Here is a 19,255-nt window from a genome sequence, read left to right as displayed (position 1 = left end):
AAAAAAAATGGCTTCATAGCCAAAGAATTTGGAGGAACAACGGATTAAAAGCACAGTTTTCTCTTCCTCATGCTTTTCAGAGCCCCCTATATGCCAGTGAGCATCTCCAACAAGAAGGTATGGACGACTTCATTTGCTTGGCTCTAATTTTGGTTTCATATCGTGAAGCCTCCCTCAACAACACCAACTCAGAAGGATCTTCCCATTTCTCACGAAATCTCCCCATTCAGCATTGTGAGTGATTACTAGTCATGTGTCACCTTGGACACACACGTGTGTCCTGCTCGACCAGAGAACACCCCAACATGGCAGTTATCTGCCTGAGGTCATGGCTCGGTTTCACCACGTACTGGGTGTCTGTCTGATCTTGGGCAAGTTTCCAAACTCTTTGTGCCTCAGCTTCTTCATCAGTAAAATGATGATAAAAATATTACCTATTTCATAGAATTTCTGACGATTAAAAGAGTTCGTAAATGTAAAGCACATTGAACAGTGCCTGGCACATGGAAAGCACTCAATAAGTGTTGGCAGAAATCAACATCTTCTCCCTCACCCCCGCGTGCCCTCTGAAACCTGATCTGTAAGCTACTCGGTAACAGGAATAATTATCTTTTTTAATATATTCTCTTACAGTGTAGCACAGAAGGTATTGAATAAATACTTCTTAAATAAAAGAACATATTTTTGATTAATACATTGAAATCATATCAGAATAATAGGTTAACATGTAAATCCAAACAAGTAAGTTCCAATTGTAACAATAAATGACCCAATAATTTGAATGTAGATGTTGTTTTTCGGGTATGCCAGTTGCAATCTGGTAGACTTATGTTGTTTCTAGGAATGTGGTTTTGGAAGACAATCGGTTTTCTCCTCCCAGCTTATGAGCTTACTCTTCCAAGTGGTGAGAGTGAAGACAATTCCCCTGGAGTATTCAGTGTCCAAAGATCACTAGGTTTTGTTCCTATTCAACTGGAAAAGAAGCCTACAGAAGGACCATTAAGTGCCTTCCTTTGCAGGGCTAACAAAAGTCCCCTATTGTAACATACAACCCAAGAAAAGACAGAGACAAATCCCGAACCTCGTCGTTAAAAAAGGAACATGGGAGGAACAGACAAGTCTCCTAGTTCATCCTCATTACTAGCACTTGAGATTACACATAACTGACTCCTGCTCTTCTTCCCAGGAAGCAATTCCCTGTGCATTTTTAAAGTTGTCAGCAAAGTAAGCCCAATGGACCAAAACACGGGGTCAGGTTTTGGGGTCATTTATTTTTCCCTACTTCCCACTGCTCTATTTCACTTGGATCTTTCCAACAGGAGAGTCAGACTCTACACTTCAATGGACTTTTCACATTTGGTCTTTCACACTTTCAGTGGACTTTCATCCACATTTGAAGAAAAATAACTTATAAGTGAAAACAAAACACTGACAGTGTCATATACTAGCATAAGGGAGAAGTGCATTCTATAATCACAGACGAACTGCACGTGTTAACCTGACTGACTTAGAGAACAACAAAAAGTTCCCATAGATCTTTCAATACTCAGGTTATGTAACATGCTGTGAAATATGTCTTGGATGCTTCTACTGACTTTAATTATTAAAAATGTATTAATCATCCCACTAAAAGCTTATCAAAAAAAATATCCTTTTGCAACCGAAACTTTCTTTATCTTAAACTCTTTTGGGAAGCTTGAGATTTTTTTCACTCTGATCAACTGTTTCTTTTTTTAACAGCAGATTTCCAGTTCCTAAGCATGATTTAGGGAATGTCCAGCCCACAACGACCTACATGAGGGGCTGGCGGCCAGGCTCAGGCCATTCCTCGCTGTGACTATCCAGTCACTGCACAGACCATGAAGCCCGGAGGCACCACTCCCAGCCTCTGAGCAGGACGAGTTGAGAATGGCCTTCCATGGGGCAGGAGGGCCACAGAAGGAGAGCTGTGCACCATGGCCTCCTCCTGAGCATTTGGATATGAACGAGAGTCCTGGAAAACTGCCTTGGGATTGTGGGGGAGGGGAGGGAACCTGACTCAAATACTAAAACGTCTACTGCATGTTAACAAGGTCTTATTTGGGCTAGCGAACAAGCCACGGAGCAAGCCATTACTGGACATGGTTATTCCTTCTTTGTCACATTTACAGCTAAGTGTTCCAGGGATACTTAATTTTTTTTACACACGGTTGGTTAAGGCTCTGACCAGATGTCAAGTATGTCATTAAACTTTACCCATATAAAGCAAACCACTTGTGAGAACTCATCTCTGAGGTTTACTTTCATTTCAGAAATAGTACTAATCCATCCTATTTTACAAATGTGTAGTGAGGATGAGGGCTAATGTGCATGGAGTGCCTTGCACAGTGTTTTGCATATTACTGACACTTAGTAAATAGTAGGTTTTATCGACCAAAACCAATGGCGGTGCTGTCTATGTTCCATTTGCTGCAAGAGATTATTCAACTCTTCTTCTAACTCAAATGAAACTGTCAATGGAGATAGGAGGCAAGGAGGGGAAATGACAAGGGGAGTAATCTTATATAGATTTCTCCTTAACATGTGAAGGTAAATAAGCATTTAAAGAAGAATAACCAAGACGAAACAAAATTACTACTCCCCTTGTGCATTAGTGTCCTAGGGCTGCTGTCACAAACAACCACAAACTGGGTGGCTTAAAACAACAAAAGTTTATTCTCTCACAGTTCTGGAAGCCAGAAGTCTGAAACCAAGGCATCAGCAGAGCTGTGTTCCCTCCAAAAGCTCTAGGGAAGAATCCTTTCTTGCCAATTCCAGCCCCTGGTGGTGCCCAGCAGTCCTTGGTATCCCTTGGGCTGTGACAACATCACTCCAATCTCTACCTACGTCCCAACATGGCCTTCTTCCCCGTGTGTCTGTATCTCTGTTTTCTGTTCTTATAAAGGAACAAGTCATAGGGTTAGAGTCCACCCTAATCCAATTTGACCTCATTTTAACTAATTACATCTACAAAGACCTTATTTCCAAATAAGGTCACATTCTGAGGTTCTGGGTGGACACGAATGTTGGGTTGGGGGGGCACTAGTGCACCTTGACGCTCCTCACTCTTCCACCCTACGCTTCAGCTCCCATCCATCGCCCCCCCGCCCGCGCCCCCCCACCCACACACCTTCCAGATTTCCCCTGAAGGAAGCTATTGGGACAAATTGCCTCAGGTTTGAGAAACAGTTGATTTTGCATATTTGGAGGTAAAGTTTGGAGACGTCTCACAGGAAGGAGGATCAAGAGCACATCTTTTTTCTTTCCTCGATATTCTTTTTTTTTTTTCTTTTTTGTTTGTTTTTGTTTTTTTCTTTTCTTACATTTAATTGAAAAATTTCAAGTGATTACCAACTTGTGTAGATCTCCAAGCGTAGGAAGCAGTAGTAAGTCAGTCCATGGAGTAAATGCAAAAGCATCAACCAGCAGGATTTGGGTCTGCGGAGAGGAGAGGCTAGATCTGGTGAAGCGATGTAAACTGTTTCTGGACGTCAGTATTCTCTTCTTACTAATTCACATCAGTCTCAGAAAAAACGTCTTCACAATCCCACTGGCATCAGCCATCCGGAGATGATGGTGCGAGTCTCGCTCCACATTTCAACTTCCTCGCTCTCCCATCATCATTCACGTTCCAGATACTCGTTTATTATTTTAGAGGCAAAGTGGCTTCTGTGAGGATGGGTCCGGGAGGTTTGGCCACGGGACAGGGTGATTCAGGAATGTGGAGGAGAAAGTCATTGTAGATAAGGAACAAAAAGGACCTGGTGGCAGATGAGTTACCTACTTCATTGCTGAAGTCCCGTCACACAGGACGATAGCAGGACTCAGGTGAGAAGCCTGGAGCCTCTCCTGTAGCTAAGGTAGAGAATACAGGGTGTCAAATGATGACAGAGACAAGGAAGTGGCAGCGCTTCATGGCAAGAACCACAAGAAGAAGAGTGTTAGGGTTTTTGACCCCTCAAGGAGAGTAGACCACTAATGGTTAGAAGTGGCAGTAAGACATGAGGGGACATTAACCCCATTTCCCAACACTGACACAAAGGACAGTTGGCAACAAATGGCCTCCACTCGAGAGGCTTCCAGAAAGCAGTGTCCTCGGGGGACAGTTTTCAATTAAAGCATGGAGGAAAAAGGAATGTCTGGTGCAGATAGAGGATGTAAGAGTGGTTTATCCTGGTCTGGGAGCTCCAGAGAACATAACAGAAGGGTCTGGAAGGAGGACTGTGGCAAGAGAAGGTTGGATCAGAATAATATGGGGTACGAAGCTATGAAAGGATAAATGAACGGCAAAAGCATGATTCTTAAGTGGTGAACCAGGGGAGGGAGGGTGGGTGCAGTTGGCCATTAGATTGCCCAGAGGATTAGTCCCAACATTCCCCTTGGCTGGGAGAAGAGTCACAGGGATTTACAGAGTCCCCCTAGACGCACTTCCAAGCCTCAGGGGAAAAAGGGAATTCTGAGCTCCTGGAAGAAGTGACCTATGGTCTGGATTGACTGTGATGGTCCCAGGGAGGTTCTGGGCATGAGCAACTTGCACACAGGTACCCAGAGAGTGGTTAGGGGCACAGAACCCTGAGAGCCTGGGCTGGGAGGGGTGGTGGGAACAGGGCTACTCAAGGGAACAGTAATGACCAGGAGGTCTTGGCATACAACCAGCTCTACTTCTCCCTTTGGGACTCCAAGCCCAGCAATACCACTGCTAGAGATCTTGTGTGCAATTTGGAGGCTGTAATAGGATCTGGAGCTAACACTTTTCAAGTCTCCTTTGTACTGTGTCACCAGAGGTCAGCTGAGAGCCCAGGCAGCTTGCTGTGACAGAGAGGGCCATCAGATCTGCCAGTTTTCTGGATGAAATGGAGAGGCATAATAAGTTTGAAAAATGGAAAGAAATCTACCTCCCACCAACCAAATGGGCCACTCTTCAATGATGGTGAACTTCATGTAGCAGCAAAGACCAAAAGTGGGTACTAAAAGGTAAATGATTTTTGATAAATGCTTCCAATTACACATTGGAAATGCATGATCCCTTTGTGAGGTATAAATCAAGCAACATCCAGACATTAATCTAAGTTCAGTGTCCTGTGCCTGGCCACACTCAGTTCAGGGAGAAAAAGAGGCTACACTCAAGCCCTGTTACATCTGATCAGAGCTGGCTCTCAAAAAGCAATGGAGAACATGAAGAAAAAAGATCATCTGACAGCACCCCATTGGACAGTGATTTCTTATTAACATTTAATTTAAGAAAGAGACCATTTTTAGAATTTGAGAACTTGCTAGAAAATAAAATATCTCTTTTTCCCTGAAAGTGACCTTGCTGTCCAGAATCCTCCCAGCCTTCATGTAATTTTTTTTTAGAATTCCAGAGAATTCAGTAAAGATTTTCAAATGCAACTACATCTTCTGCTAACATTATGTTGAGAAGACTTCTTCCTCTTAGGATCACAGCTGTATAATCCAATATTCTCTTGAAATAAAAGGGTATTGTCATAATTCCACTACCAACATCAAGCATCAATTTCAACCAGAGTTTAATTTCCAAATCAAGACCCAAGTCAGCAGTCATTGTGTTGAAACATACAATGTATTGAAGTTATACTGGAACACTGGTTAGTCCAAGAAAGGATTGGAAGAAAAATAGAGGATAGCTTGGTTTGGGTAGTTACTAAAACTTCTCAAAGACTTTTCACCAAAAAGAATTCAACATTTGGGATGCTACTCTTCCCCCTAACACACACACTCTAATACGATTAACCAGCAGTTTGTACCACGCCAGTGACTTCTAGTGGGAATTAATGGTGAGGCAGCATAGAGGAGTGGTACAGGCAGATTGCCTGAGCTGGAATTCTGGCTCAGTCACTCACTAGCTGTTTATCCCTTGGCTGGTTTCTTAATCTCTTTGTGCCTCTGTTACATCAATGGGGTAATAATAGCACCTCTCTTGGGGTTGTTATGAGGCTCAAATGAGTTATAACAGTGCTGGTCACATACTCACAGCTTGATAAACTTTTTAAATTTTTACGTGGTCATATGAACAGGAAACATGAAAACATGCTCTCCTGACCTTCTCACCTTGCTCAGAGCTCAAGGAAGGAGGGTCACTGTGGGCAATATTTTCAGTATGTATTTCAGTGTGGGCCCAGGTGTGCGTTGAAATGTTTTTGCTTCCCCAGTAGGCATTGCAAGATTACTGTCATGACTTTGGAGTCAATTCTCCCAGACACGGTCTTCTCTGGGACTGTCTGAGTAATCTCAAGCCCAGAATATATCACAATGTCTAGCAGATAATAGGTCCTCCAAAAATTATTGTTCAACTAGACAGAACTTCAGACAAAATAGTTATGGAAGCCTTAGTTAAGGATAGCAAAAGGAGACAGAGTGCAAAGAATGGAAATATCCAGGAGTGGTGAACAAGGTGTGGACAGAGTGGCCTGTACACCAACGCCTGGGAGTAGAAGTGTAACTCCAGCACCTCTGAGTTTCTCCTACTCCATCATGTTCTCTCCATCATAATTTGTCCACACTGGTAAATCATGCCAATAACTAAGCTGTTTAGAACAGAGTCATAGCAGTTACTAGGAGTAAATAAGGCAAACTTCCAATGTCATGATGAGATGGGATCAAAAGCACACCATTTGGAAAAGTCCCAACAGAACACAGACAGCAACTGCGAAGGAAAACGGAGCCCTATCTGTCTCAGTGAAGACTCTGCTCCCAGTGGCTTACTTACTCTTCGTAAAGTCCCCGAAAAATTGCCTCATCTCTTCTCCCATTCTCATCTCATGATCCTCTCTGATTTTTCCTCCATTTCCTAAGATGTTTAAATGCCTATTTTCTTCCTCTCAAGAACTCTGACATCTCAATATTGCAATTATTCACTTTCCAATCATGTAAAAAACATATTGAGGAAGAATAACCACCAGAGGCTTATACAATTATGAAAGGGAGAATGAGAAAGAATTAATTCCTAAACCAGACTCAACGGGATTCAAGGGCCAGGTCGTCTGCTGTCTTGGGTCAAATAATTAAAATATGTTCACTTAGGGAATCATAATATCTTATCAGAACATAACCAGAGATAATTTGGGCATAGAAACAGCAGAAAACTCACCTTCCCCTCACCCAGGAAACTGAGATTTTTTCTCTTCTTGTGTGCATTTTAGGATAGTTGGCAAAGATTAATCAAGATTGCAAAAAAACTAAAATCTCATTATATAAAAACCTCCCCAAAAGATCCTATCTCTCTGTCTGCACTTCTTTTGAACTCCCGAAATCACTGTAGTCTGACTTTCATCTTAAAAGTGCCCCTGACAAGGGAAACAAAAGAAAAAATAAATAAATGGGACTTCATCAGACTAAAGAGCTTTTGCAAGGCAAAGGAAACCAGGAACAAAACAAACACAAAGACAATCCACCAACTGGGAGAAAATATTTGCAAATCATATATCTGACAAGGGGTTAATCTCCAAAATATATAAAGAACTCATACAACTCAACAACAAAAAAACAAACAACCCGATCGAAAAATGGGCAGAGGATATTCACAGACATTTTTCCAAAGAAGATATACAGATGGCCAATAGGCACATGAAAAGATGTTCAACATCACTAATCATCAGGGAAATGCAAATCAAAACTACATTGAGATATCACCTTACACCCACTAAAATGGCTATAATCTCCAAGACAAAAAACAACAAATGTTGGAAAGGATATGGAGAAAAGGAAACCCTCACACACTGCTGGTGGGAATGCAAACTGGTGCAGCTGCTATGGAAAACAGTATGGAGATTTCTCAAAAAATTAAAAATATAAATACCATACAATCCAGCTACTGGGTATTGGTAAATCTCACTACTGGGTATTTATCCAAAGAACTTGAAATCAACAATTCAAAGAGACTTATGCACCCCTATGTTCATTCAGCATTATTCACAATAGCAAAGAAGTGGAAGCAACCCAAGTGCCCATCCACTGATGAATGGATAAAGAAGATGAGGTATATACACACAATGGAATACTACTCAGCCATAAAAAAAGACAAAATCTTCCCATTTGCTACAACATGGCTGGAACTTGAGAGTATTATGTTAAGCGAAATAAGCCAGACAGAGAAAGACAAAGACCGTATGATTTCACTCATATGTGGAAGATAAACAAATACACAAATATATGGACAAAGAGAACAGATTAGTGGTTACCAGAGGGGAAGGGGGTTTGGGGATGGGCACAAGGGGTGAAGGGATGCATTTATATGGTGGCTGACAAATAATAATGTACAACTAAAATGTCAAAAAAAATATACATATATATATATTATTAAAAGTGTCCCTGAAACTTCTCATCTTCCCAAATTCAGGTGATATTTCTATGCTTATCGGACATGATCTCTGCAACTTTTGTCATTTGAGGCTTCTATTTCTCCCTTCGAACATTCTTATTCACAACATATTTCCTGATTTTCCTCTCAACATCTTCCAGCCATCCCTTTGTAAAATGGCCACCCCAGTTTGTCTGGGACTGTCCCCATTTTAATACTGAAACTCCTCACTCCAGAGCAATGGGATGGTTGGTCACCCTAGTCTTAAGTCTCCTTTGAAGGCTTCATGTCTTTCCCTCACGACTAAAGGGTCAGTGTCCCACGGGCTCCATCCTTTGCCCTCTCTCCTTTCACTCTATAAAATCTCCGTGGGGACTTCACCCAACTCAAGGCTTCAAAACCACTGATGTATTTGTGTGATGGTTATCAAATCCTTATCTTCTCCAAACCCAGACTGTGGATATACCTTAATGCATCAACACAGAACACATCTTCTCCACAAAATCAGCTTCTTACTTTCTATCTTGGCAAGTGACCAAGATACCCATCCACCTAGTCAGCCAAACAAAACAAATCTGGACATCATCCTCAATTCCTCCTTCTCCCTCACCCACTTTGATCCTACCTTCTAGATATTCATCTCCTCATCTCCATTTCTCAGACACAGGTTTTGTTCAGGCTTCATAATTTCCCCACCTGAAATATTACAGTCCACTCTGCCAACCCAACAGTCTTTCTAAAATGCTAACCTAATTAACCATTTTGCAATCATTTAATGGTTTCCCCTATTGCTTTTCAGAATAAAATTCAACTCCTTAGTGTAGAACACTAAGGTCCACATAATCTGAACGCTGCCAATCTCTACAGCCTCTCCTCTTGCTAGCCCCCCAACCCTGGTCTTGGGTCCAATCATTGCACACACTTGCAGATCTCTGAAACCCACATGTTATTTCCTATCTACAAGACTTCCCCACCCCTCCATTCCCCACCCCCCGCAGTTTACCCTCTGCTGGGAATGCTCATCCCCAACTCACCCTTTTAGGATCACTTCAAATAATGATCCTTCTGTCTGAATTGGCCGTCCTCCATCGGATAACCACAGCACCCTCTATCATGGCACTTATTACTCAGGATTCTCATGATTGGTTATGTGTATTTTTCTCTGACCGGACTTTAGCAACTTGAGAATATAATCCATGTGCTATTTGCTGTTGTAAACCCAACACCTAAAACAATGGTGCTCACTAAATGTTTATTGAATAAAGGAATAAACAAATAACTCATGGGAAAATTATTTAATACCTGGAAACCAAATGGGCTAGCTGTAAATGGATTCATGAGCTCTATTCCTTAAAGTTGATGTATCCACATTTTCCCATATTTTAGAGGCTAGAGAAGTTTCCAGAGTAGTGAGAATGAAAGCAATTTTCCCACTGATGAGAAAAGGTATGTGAGGGAACTTAGTTGAAAATATCTATGAATTTATAAATGTGTTGTGAGAAGGATTTTTACAAAATCTTGTTTAATAAATAAATAAAACCAGCATCGTATGACTGTCTTTGACCCTATGTCAGCTGAGGAAGTGAGTACATACCAGGAAATGTTCAGGAGACAAAGAAGAATAAGACGTGATCCTTGCCTTCCAGGAGCTCACCATCTGGTTGGGAGACAAGACACCCAAACACAAGAGAGGCAAGATGGCATTCTATAAGGACCCCACAGAAGAGAGACTTCTTGCCTTGATCTGGGTTAGAAAAGACTTCATAGAGGATGAGGGCCTTGGAATTGACCTTGAGGGGGAATCTAAATGAGACTGGCGGTGAGAAGGAAGAAATATACATCAAAGTGTGAGAAAAGGCCTTACCACAAGTAAAGGCCAAAATTTGCCACCATGTTCACTTGGTGGTGAGGCCCTCAGCCAGATGAAGCTGAAGGTAAGAATGAACAGCTCTGAAGGCCCAGCCAAAAAGCCACAACAGGCCCAACCGCACCACACCTCGAATGTCCAACTATGGTCAACGGACACAGGTCCCGCTGGAGTGGTCAGGACACGGGGGAAATGACTAATGGGCCCACAAACCTACTCAAAGATAAAGGAGACAAAGAGAAATCAAGATATTTTTGTTACCATAGTAATGTAGGAACCTAGAGGGGAGCCCTCATTGACTGAGAAGTCTCGGACGTGGGATGTGATATAGCCAGGCTGTGAATCTGCGAGTCCAGACAGAGACCAGCACCCCAGAGGATGGGGTAGCAGAGCAGAGGAAGTATCCAAGAGGAGGAAATCCGAATCCTCCATGGGGGAAGTGCATATTTATGGAACACATTGTGCAAAAGAGATAATATAGTATCATAGAAACTACAGACGTTACCAGGTAGTAATCAAGGGGGACTTTGATGCTGTACCAGGACTGATGTAAATTTGAGCTTTCCAAACAGAACCAATGACTCCTTCCCTGCCAGGGCGGGGACCAGTAGACACTAGACTCTGGGGCAGGACCAGCTCCCAGGGCATCTGTCGAATCAGAAAGGCCTGAGAGGTGAAAAGGCAAATCTACAGAGACAGAGGCAAGATGAGAAAGCTTAGGCAGATGCTCTAAGTTTAATCACGCAGGAAGTTTATTCCAAAGTGCAAAATGAGTAAGTTCATATTTCTTTATGTTTGCTTTCTATACATTATCTCTGTGGAGTCTCAAAATGACCTTGTCATGCAGATGGGGTAGGAGTTATTACCCCCATTTTATGACCAAGGAAATGAGAACTTGACATTAATAAATTACTTGTGCAAGGTCCCACAGAGTAAAATATGGAGCTGGGTCTACACTCCTGATTTCAAGTTCAGTTCTCTTTCTCCTATAACAGGGGGCCTTTCGGATTTAAGCTTCACCCTAGAAAAATAGAAAAAAGAGCTGGGGAGGGGTTGGGAGCCAGGCCTTGCAGGATTGGAGATCAGGGTCCCATGCCAGAAGACAGGGTCAGTAAGAGCAGCATGATTGACGGAAAGCCCTGGAAGAAGACTGCAACCTTGGTCACCAGGTGTCCATTGGGGTGATAGGGAGTGGCCGGGTGACCAACACACCCCAGTTTGCCCTGTTGTAAAACAGAAAGTCCCACATTCTGGGAACCCCTTGGGCTCAGGCAGACCCAGATGATCGGTAGCCCTCGATGGAACAGAAGCTCCAACATCAGAAGGAAGGCCTGGGGTCAAAGTGGGCTCCGTCACTAACACCTGCATGGCGTTGGGTGTGTCATTTAACGCTCTGAGTTGCAGTGTGCACGTAGAGTTGGTCATTAGAATCTGCCTTTTCTGTTTAGTGAAGCCTTTGAAATTGCCTTTCTTTTTTTTGGTCAAAGGGTCACAGAGGTTATTATGGTTCCACCTCATTCTTCATAATACGGTTAGGACAACAGAGATTGTGTCTGAGAATACTTGGTAAGGAGTAGAGAGCATATGAGTATGAATTCTTATTATAATTATTATAAAATAATCCTTGATTGTCAATAGCAAAGTGGACACAGGCCTGGAGTGGACCAAAGGCCTCACTTACAGGGGAACCCTTGTTTTGTAATATTTTTAAATCTTCCAAGCAAATTACTACTCTTTTGAATTTTGTCATGTAAAATTTTTTCCTGCCCAAGATTAATGGTCATCCTGATGTCTCCCAGAGAATCCGAGAGCAAACCACCAAAACCAAAGGGTCCTGACATCTGGGTCACTCTTAAAACAACACAGTTCTAAAATTGCATTTTAGAATGTATCATGATGGAAACAAATAAATACGTTCGTGAAAAGATTAGTGAAGCCAGAAGCAAACGGCAGAAATGACCCTGCTTACATCATCGGGAAATATTTTAGGCAATATAAAGAAATGAGACCCCTGATTGCCGTTAACTTTGTGCCACCCAGAAATATTCCTGTCATTAATCGGGTGAGAAATGTCGTGAACGTGCCTCAGTCTCGTGCGCATCTCAGTGACGCAGAAACAAAGGAGAGAGATCTTCATTCCTTAGAAAAAGAAAAAGGAACAGGAAGGAGTAAGAAATGAAAGCTCTACAGAAGGGGCACAATCTTTCTTCCGGGCCAGACATGAGCTCAGACAGGGAGAGTGATTTAGAGCCACTGAAATGGGCCCCTTTGCCCAAAGGCAGCTCTGTGAACCTTCCCTGACTTCACAGACACTCACAGGCTGTTTATAACAAGTACACAGCTTCTAGAAAATCCGACTGCTTCAGACACCTGTGATGATTTTGCAAAAACGACATAAACAAAAAATACAAACAGAAGCCTGGGGCCACAGGCGAGCAGTCCTGCCCTGGTAACGAGGTAATGAGGACACAACCAGCACAGCCACAGTCCCCGTGTGGAGGGAGGGACTGCCCATACCTCTGTGGCTTGTTTCTGCTGTTTGAATTATATTTATGTGACTCGGTACTGATGTGTTGATTTGCAAGTAATGCCTTTGTTCCTTTGTAACACTGAAAATTGTCATTGCCTTTAGGAAAAGAAATTTCCCTCAAGCTCTGACAGAGCAGCAAACTGTTTTATACACATGCAGCATGCAACTGACTTTGGGAGTTAATTCGGCTGCCAAACCCCTTCAGAACGTGGAAAATGAGGTCTAGAGCCAGGCCAACAAGTCAGTTAGTGGGGCATCTGCTCCTCCCTTCCCACCACTGGCAGCACACGAGCCAGGTCCCTGCAACTGGCCCTTGGCGATGGACTGTCCAGAGAAGGAGGCAGACAGCAGCGGTCACCCCTCTCCCAACCTCGCAAACCCGCACACGTGCACGCACACACGCATCCGGAACTATCCACACTACTGGGGTCTTGTTAAGAGGCAGAGAACTCCACTCTGGAGAAAGGAGACAGCATAAGCCCAAGGAAGTCTCCGATTCTGGCAGCTAATCAGTGGCAGATTATAATGGGAAGCAGAATGAGAACTCATCTCAAATGTCAGTCCTCACTGAAATCCAGTGACCTGAGATGCTACCTAAATCAAAAGGATCTAAAATTTGAAAGTTTCCCAGGCCTCAGTGAGGTTCTCAGCGAGCCTACCCAAAAGTCCAGTAACATGGTGAAGACGATGATGAAGACAGCAGCTAACATGTATCCAGCACTTACCAAGGCGTCATGTAAGAGCTTTGCATGAATTAAGTCACAATAACCCTATGAAGTGAGTCCTTCATTTCTTCTAGTTTCCATGTGAGAAAACTGAGGCCCAAAGGGTTAAATCATTGTGTGGGGTCAGTGAAACCAGGCTCCAGAGCCTGATAATGTGGGCCGGCCCTTCAAATGCTCCCTGAGGAGTCCCCTCTGCTTGAATACCTCCAAAGCAGGTGACTCCTTACATGTCAGCCAGCTCTGGTCATTAAATCCATCAGTGTGAATGTGTACCATTGTATGTGCCCTTTCTATCAGCAACTGCACGTCCAGGAATTTAATACACATATGCGCATGTAGACAGTTATTATCGGTGCACAGTTGTACTTTGTACAGGAAATAACCCGAATTTCCATCAAATGAGACCTAGTTAACTACAGTAGCTATCGCTACACAGGGCGTTGGTCTATAGAGCTGGCTCCTCTGCCCCCCTGCCCCTCCCGGGCAGGCACATGGCTTAGTGAGCGGTGGGAAGTCGCAACAACTTGGTGGGAAGTCAACCACGCCCTTTCCTACGTGGAAACAGCCCCAGAGCAGGGCACTTGCACAAACCACACAGTGTGTGGCCTCACAACGAATTACCCCGCAGCAGTAAAGCAGAAAGAAGAGCACGTACGTCCATGCACAGAGCACGTACGTCCACGCATAGAGCACGCCTGGACCACGGCATGAGGACATACGGGTTTGATGACCACAGCTGCCTCTGAAGGGGGGACCTGCAGAACTGGGGGGTGGCGGTAATGAGCTTTTTACTTGCAGGTCTTTGGGTCATATTTGCATTCTTACACTTGCGTGTGAACTAAGCATACCTTAAAAAAACTAATATTTAAAATTAAAAATTTTTGAATAAATAAACCCATGAAAATACAGTATTCATTATTGATCAATCACAAACAAAAGATCAGAAAAAACAATCTAAGTGTCCAACTATTTGGGGAATGGATGAGTACGTGAGAGGCTACATCTTCAGTGAAATATTGTACAATTGTTAAAGGTTGGGGATGTAGAAGCCATGTAGTGAAAAGGAAAACTATTTAGATGATGATGTCAACGAAAAAGCAAAATGCCACATTATATGGCATTTTGGAACGAGCATTTCTCCTGAAGGTGGGGATGGGGGACCTACCTTTGTTGGGAAGATGGTTCAACAAGCCCTTTGGGGCAAAGCTGAGTCCTTGAGCATCCCCTCCAAATCCCCAGGGAAAGTGTCAGGCATTTCTGCTTTGCTCCCTGATGACACTTTAAAGTAAATGGATTCTTCTCAGAAAGACAAAAAGGTGGGAGGCAGCCAATCCCAGATTATCCATCAAGTATGAAAAAGGAAAGAAGCACTGACATGAACTGGGGTCAATTGCTAAGTAGTCCTATTAACAAGGGAGTCCCCAAATATTTTTTGTCTTCTAATTTGGGGTAATATGATTTTATTATCTCTATACTTTTAAAAAAATCAATGCTTAGATGTCTATATAAAGAAGCAATGAGAAGCAACTTCATTCCAGCTGTAAAAGGCAGTTGGAAATCATGCAGAAGAGATTCATAGGAAGGCTTAGTAATGAAACCTCCATCTTTCCCAGATCCTCGGGGTTTAGGTTCTGTCTCCCCTTGTGTCAGAAGGGAGTCTGAGCCGCTGGGGAGAAGGGGCGTTTGGTGAGCAGAAGGGGAAAAGAGCATCTTAGAAGCAGAACAACTGATATTTCTCACATTCTTGAAAACACCTTACCCTAGGACTGCATCTCAGATAGATAACCGATGCTGAAAGAGAAAATAAGGCTCCGTACAGGGAAAACAGCAGGATTTCTTGATTATACTTGCTCCATGGAGTATATAACTAGACAGTCCCAAGGCTAGTTTCCTCGAAGAGCACATTATGTGGTCACATTTAACATCTAAGTAGGTGGATGACCAAGAGCTGATAATATTTTTTAAACTGTATTTTTAATCCTTTTCCCTCCGGAATTCTCACCAACTCTTGCTTCATACCTCAGCCCACAGAACGTGGGATTTGCAGTCAACAATGGATCCCCACGATGCTACTTGAACCTGTCATGACATCCTGTGTTATTCAAGGCCTCCCAGCCTCAGACTGGCCATCTCTAAGATGGGATGCTAACAATACCGACCCTTCATGGTTATTTTGAGCATTAAATGAGAGAAGGAATATGAAGAGCCCCTTACAATTTTAAAGGACTCTGTAACATTATATTATCCAAAGTGAGCAAAGCTTATGCTGTTTCAGAAAACCCCCCAAGTAATATAATTGACGAAAAGACAAAATTTTTGGATATTACAGAATTTTACAGCATTAGCAATTCAGAAGCTGTTAATAGACTTAAAACTAATTGTATATTGCCTTCTCATAATTTGTGTTTATTTCCATATGCACCTGTGAAAGGAAGTTTGTCTATCCTTTTTGTGTGTGTGTGAGGAGATCAGCCCTGTGCTAACATCCGCCAATCCTCCTCTTTTTGCCGAGGAAGACTGACCCTGGGCTAACATCTGTGCCCATCTTCCTCCACTTTACATGGGACGCCGCCACAGCATGGCTTGCCAAGTAGTGCGTCGGTGCGCACCTGGGATCTGAACCAGCGAAGCCCGGGCCGCCGCAGCGAAGGGCACGCACTTAACCACTTGCGCCACTGGGCCGGCCCCGGAAGTTTGTCTAAGGAGGAGGGTAATGTCACCTTCTTGAAGTCACTTTCCAAAATGCAGCAATGTTGCAGGCTGCAGATGGAATTTAATGAAAAACTCAGTGATAGCTCCCTGGAAATTCCACACAGCTTAATCAGAATATGTACACTTGTTCTTTAACTGATTTTTCTAGGTAAAAATATTCTAAGTTTACCTTTCCTTTTCATTATACTGAAATAAGTGCGTTCATGATATTAAATGATAAACTGCTGTCATTATCAATACTATTATTACTATAAATAAACTTTCACTAATCAATTGAAAGTGAATATTCTAAGTGAAACGCAACTTAATGTCAAAACCAGGCCACAGAGCCATTGGGTTGCCACCTGGAGGGGAGACCCTGACTGGGAGCTCACGCCCTCACAGCGCATCTGACTCCGACTCCGGGCAGAACAAACCGCAGAGGTGCAAAGCTCCCCCCGACTGGGAGCCTCCACCTGCTCCCTTTAACATCCACCCACGGGCTTGTGCTTCCATCTGGAGCAACACTGAGATCAGCTCCTCTCCACCTGAAGAGAACCACCACGCTCTCCATCACTCTCCCCTGCTAATTTAAATCCATCAGATTGTATGACCTCCTCCTTGTAAAATGTGGCGTCCTGATTCCCTCCCCATTCTGGTCCAATTCTCTGGACAGACTATATGGGGACAACCACCCCCACGGATGTGCTGTTCCAAGCAACCTCATGGAACGATTCTTACAAGCAGTTATTGCTTCTATTATTGTAACCTGAATTTACATACATTTTATTGTTTGCTTGTTTATTTTGAGAGGAGGTATTTGTGTAGGAATCTTCATCTCATTCCAGGTGTATAATGAGCTTGTTCTCTTTTGGTTGGATTTTTATGACTACACAGATAAATCTCTCTTTACATTTTTCAGAAAACATCTTAATATTTTTATTTAAATTCAGCATCTTTAACAATTTCAAGGTCAAAGACATAAGAACTAAGGGCATCTACTATTAAGTGTTTTCAAAAAATAAACCACAAATCTCTACAAAGAGCAGGAGATTCTGAAATATGCTCTAGAGTCAAAGCTAGAATGACTTTTGTTCTTCAAAACATATTAGCTAAGTGTCTTGAAGGGGAACTAAGTATCATGAGGAGATAGATTGACTGGGTCCTGTACCAACCAGATGTATCTTCAATAAGAAAACTGTTTTAGCCAAACTTTCAATAATTATAGTCAGGCTAAGCAAGAGTTGCAGTTGGAGTGAGTTTTAAAGGGTTTCATTATCTCTCAAGGACCTAACATGGTACTTGGAACGTGACGGGCATTGGGGATCAGACCTGTTCTAAATGCCAGGGACACACCTGTGAACAGAGCACAACACTTCCTACCTTCATGCAGCTCACATCTGCACGCAAACTGGTAAGTATGTGGATTGTGGTAGTATGTATCAATGAACTAATAAAAACAAAAATACAGAAATTCACATTCCACCCCTCATTTCCCACAGAAAAAAAACCAATGTGATTATGATCCTACGGGCATAACTGTGAAATAGAAATATTTCACAGCTCATTGTCCTTAAGGGATCACTGATGTGCTATGAATTAATTGGGCAAGAGAAAATATTTCAGATCTTCAAATAAAATAAAAGAATGGAACTGTCATCTTGGGCTTGTCTACTTAACAAAATAAGGTCAAGATACTTAGCCATTTGTTCGGCTACAATAAGAGATAACGGATGAGTGATATAGCCTTTAAAAACGCACATTTTGTAGCCTCTAAATATTTGGTCATAGGGGTTTTCCAAAGTCTTCATTTTATAGAGAAGGAAATTGAAGCCAAAAGATGTTAAAAGACTTGGCTAATATTATGCAGTCAATTCAGATCACCGCAGGGACCAGCTCTCCTCCCCAGGCTCTGATGCCCAGCCTGCGCTCTTTCCATTCACAACTTCTCCCTCTCACTTGTGGACAGAGGAAAAGAGATGAACAATTATAATAGAATGCACGGGAGGCCATTTTAATACGCTTTCCTAAAACTCTAGATCTGAAATCGGGTTGAAAGAGGCTAAAGCTGGAATTCTTACAAAATAAAGCTTGTGCTAAAAACTAGGAAACCAATACTCAGCACAGCATATAGTAGGCGAAATGCTCAAAGACTGGTAGAATTCAACAAAATAATGTTTTCACTCACTTCAAACTGATTATCACCAGTGGCCACAATTTATGAGGATTCCTGGTAGCAGACATCCACCATTAAAGGGAGAGAAATTAACATCTGTGAGATTTTACCTTCCATCTGCTTTTCTAATGACTAAATTTGGTCATGATCTTCAGTTCGAGTATCAAATAATAGATAGGTATGATAGTGCCGCGTATATCTTAAAGAAATATAGGAAAACAGATGCATTTATGATTCAATACTTTAGTAGCTTTTGTCAAAACTAAACTGCTTTTGACTTAAATAGCCAAGAATATTTTTATCTTCATCTAAATTTTATTCTACCATCTGTTAAAACTAACTTTTTAAAATCTTGGATCCGAACACCTATCCAGGCAATATCAATCAACAAATATATTGATGATTTTAAAATCCTACACTTCTACCAGAAATTCTAGATTTAAAATGAGTATGGTCCTTCCAAAAGGCATCCTGGGTAATCCACCCAAGGTAGCCATTGCTCAACTAGAACCAGTCTTTGAGAAACGCCCCCAGAACCAGATTACAATTCTTACAAGAAAATCACTTGAATTACTTGAAAGTCGCATACCGTTTTTGACCAATCTTGAGATCATCCACTCATTCATTAGATTTGGCACTTATTTGGCTATTTCCAGAAATCAAATTCATCCTCAAGGGAGAAATACTCTTGCTGAAGTCGTTTCCCAAAGACACTGAGGCAATTCTTGGGCAGGCTCTTCCGGGACACATGCTGGGACAGTGAGCTGGCAGAAGGGGAAGTACCTCCAGGCTGGGCAGAGACCTGCTCCCTGGGGTCACAGTGTGGGCAGGGGTGCTGATCAGGCTCCCAAGGTTGGTGGTCCTGTGAGGGCTGAAGCCCTTGCCATCTGTGGATGGTTCAGGCAGTCAGTGGTTCCAGTCTAACCAATCT

Source organism: Diceros bicornis, chromosome 23, assembly GCF_020826845.1.
Source record: "Diceros bicornis minor isolate mBicDic1 chromosome 23, mDicBic1.mat.cur, whole genome shotgun sequence".
Classification (NCBI taxonomy): Eukaryota; Metazoa; Chordata; class Mammalia; order Perissodactyla; family Rhinocerotidae; genus Diceros; species Diceros bicornis.
This window is presented reverse-complemented; position numbering follows the sequence as displayed.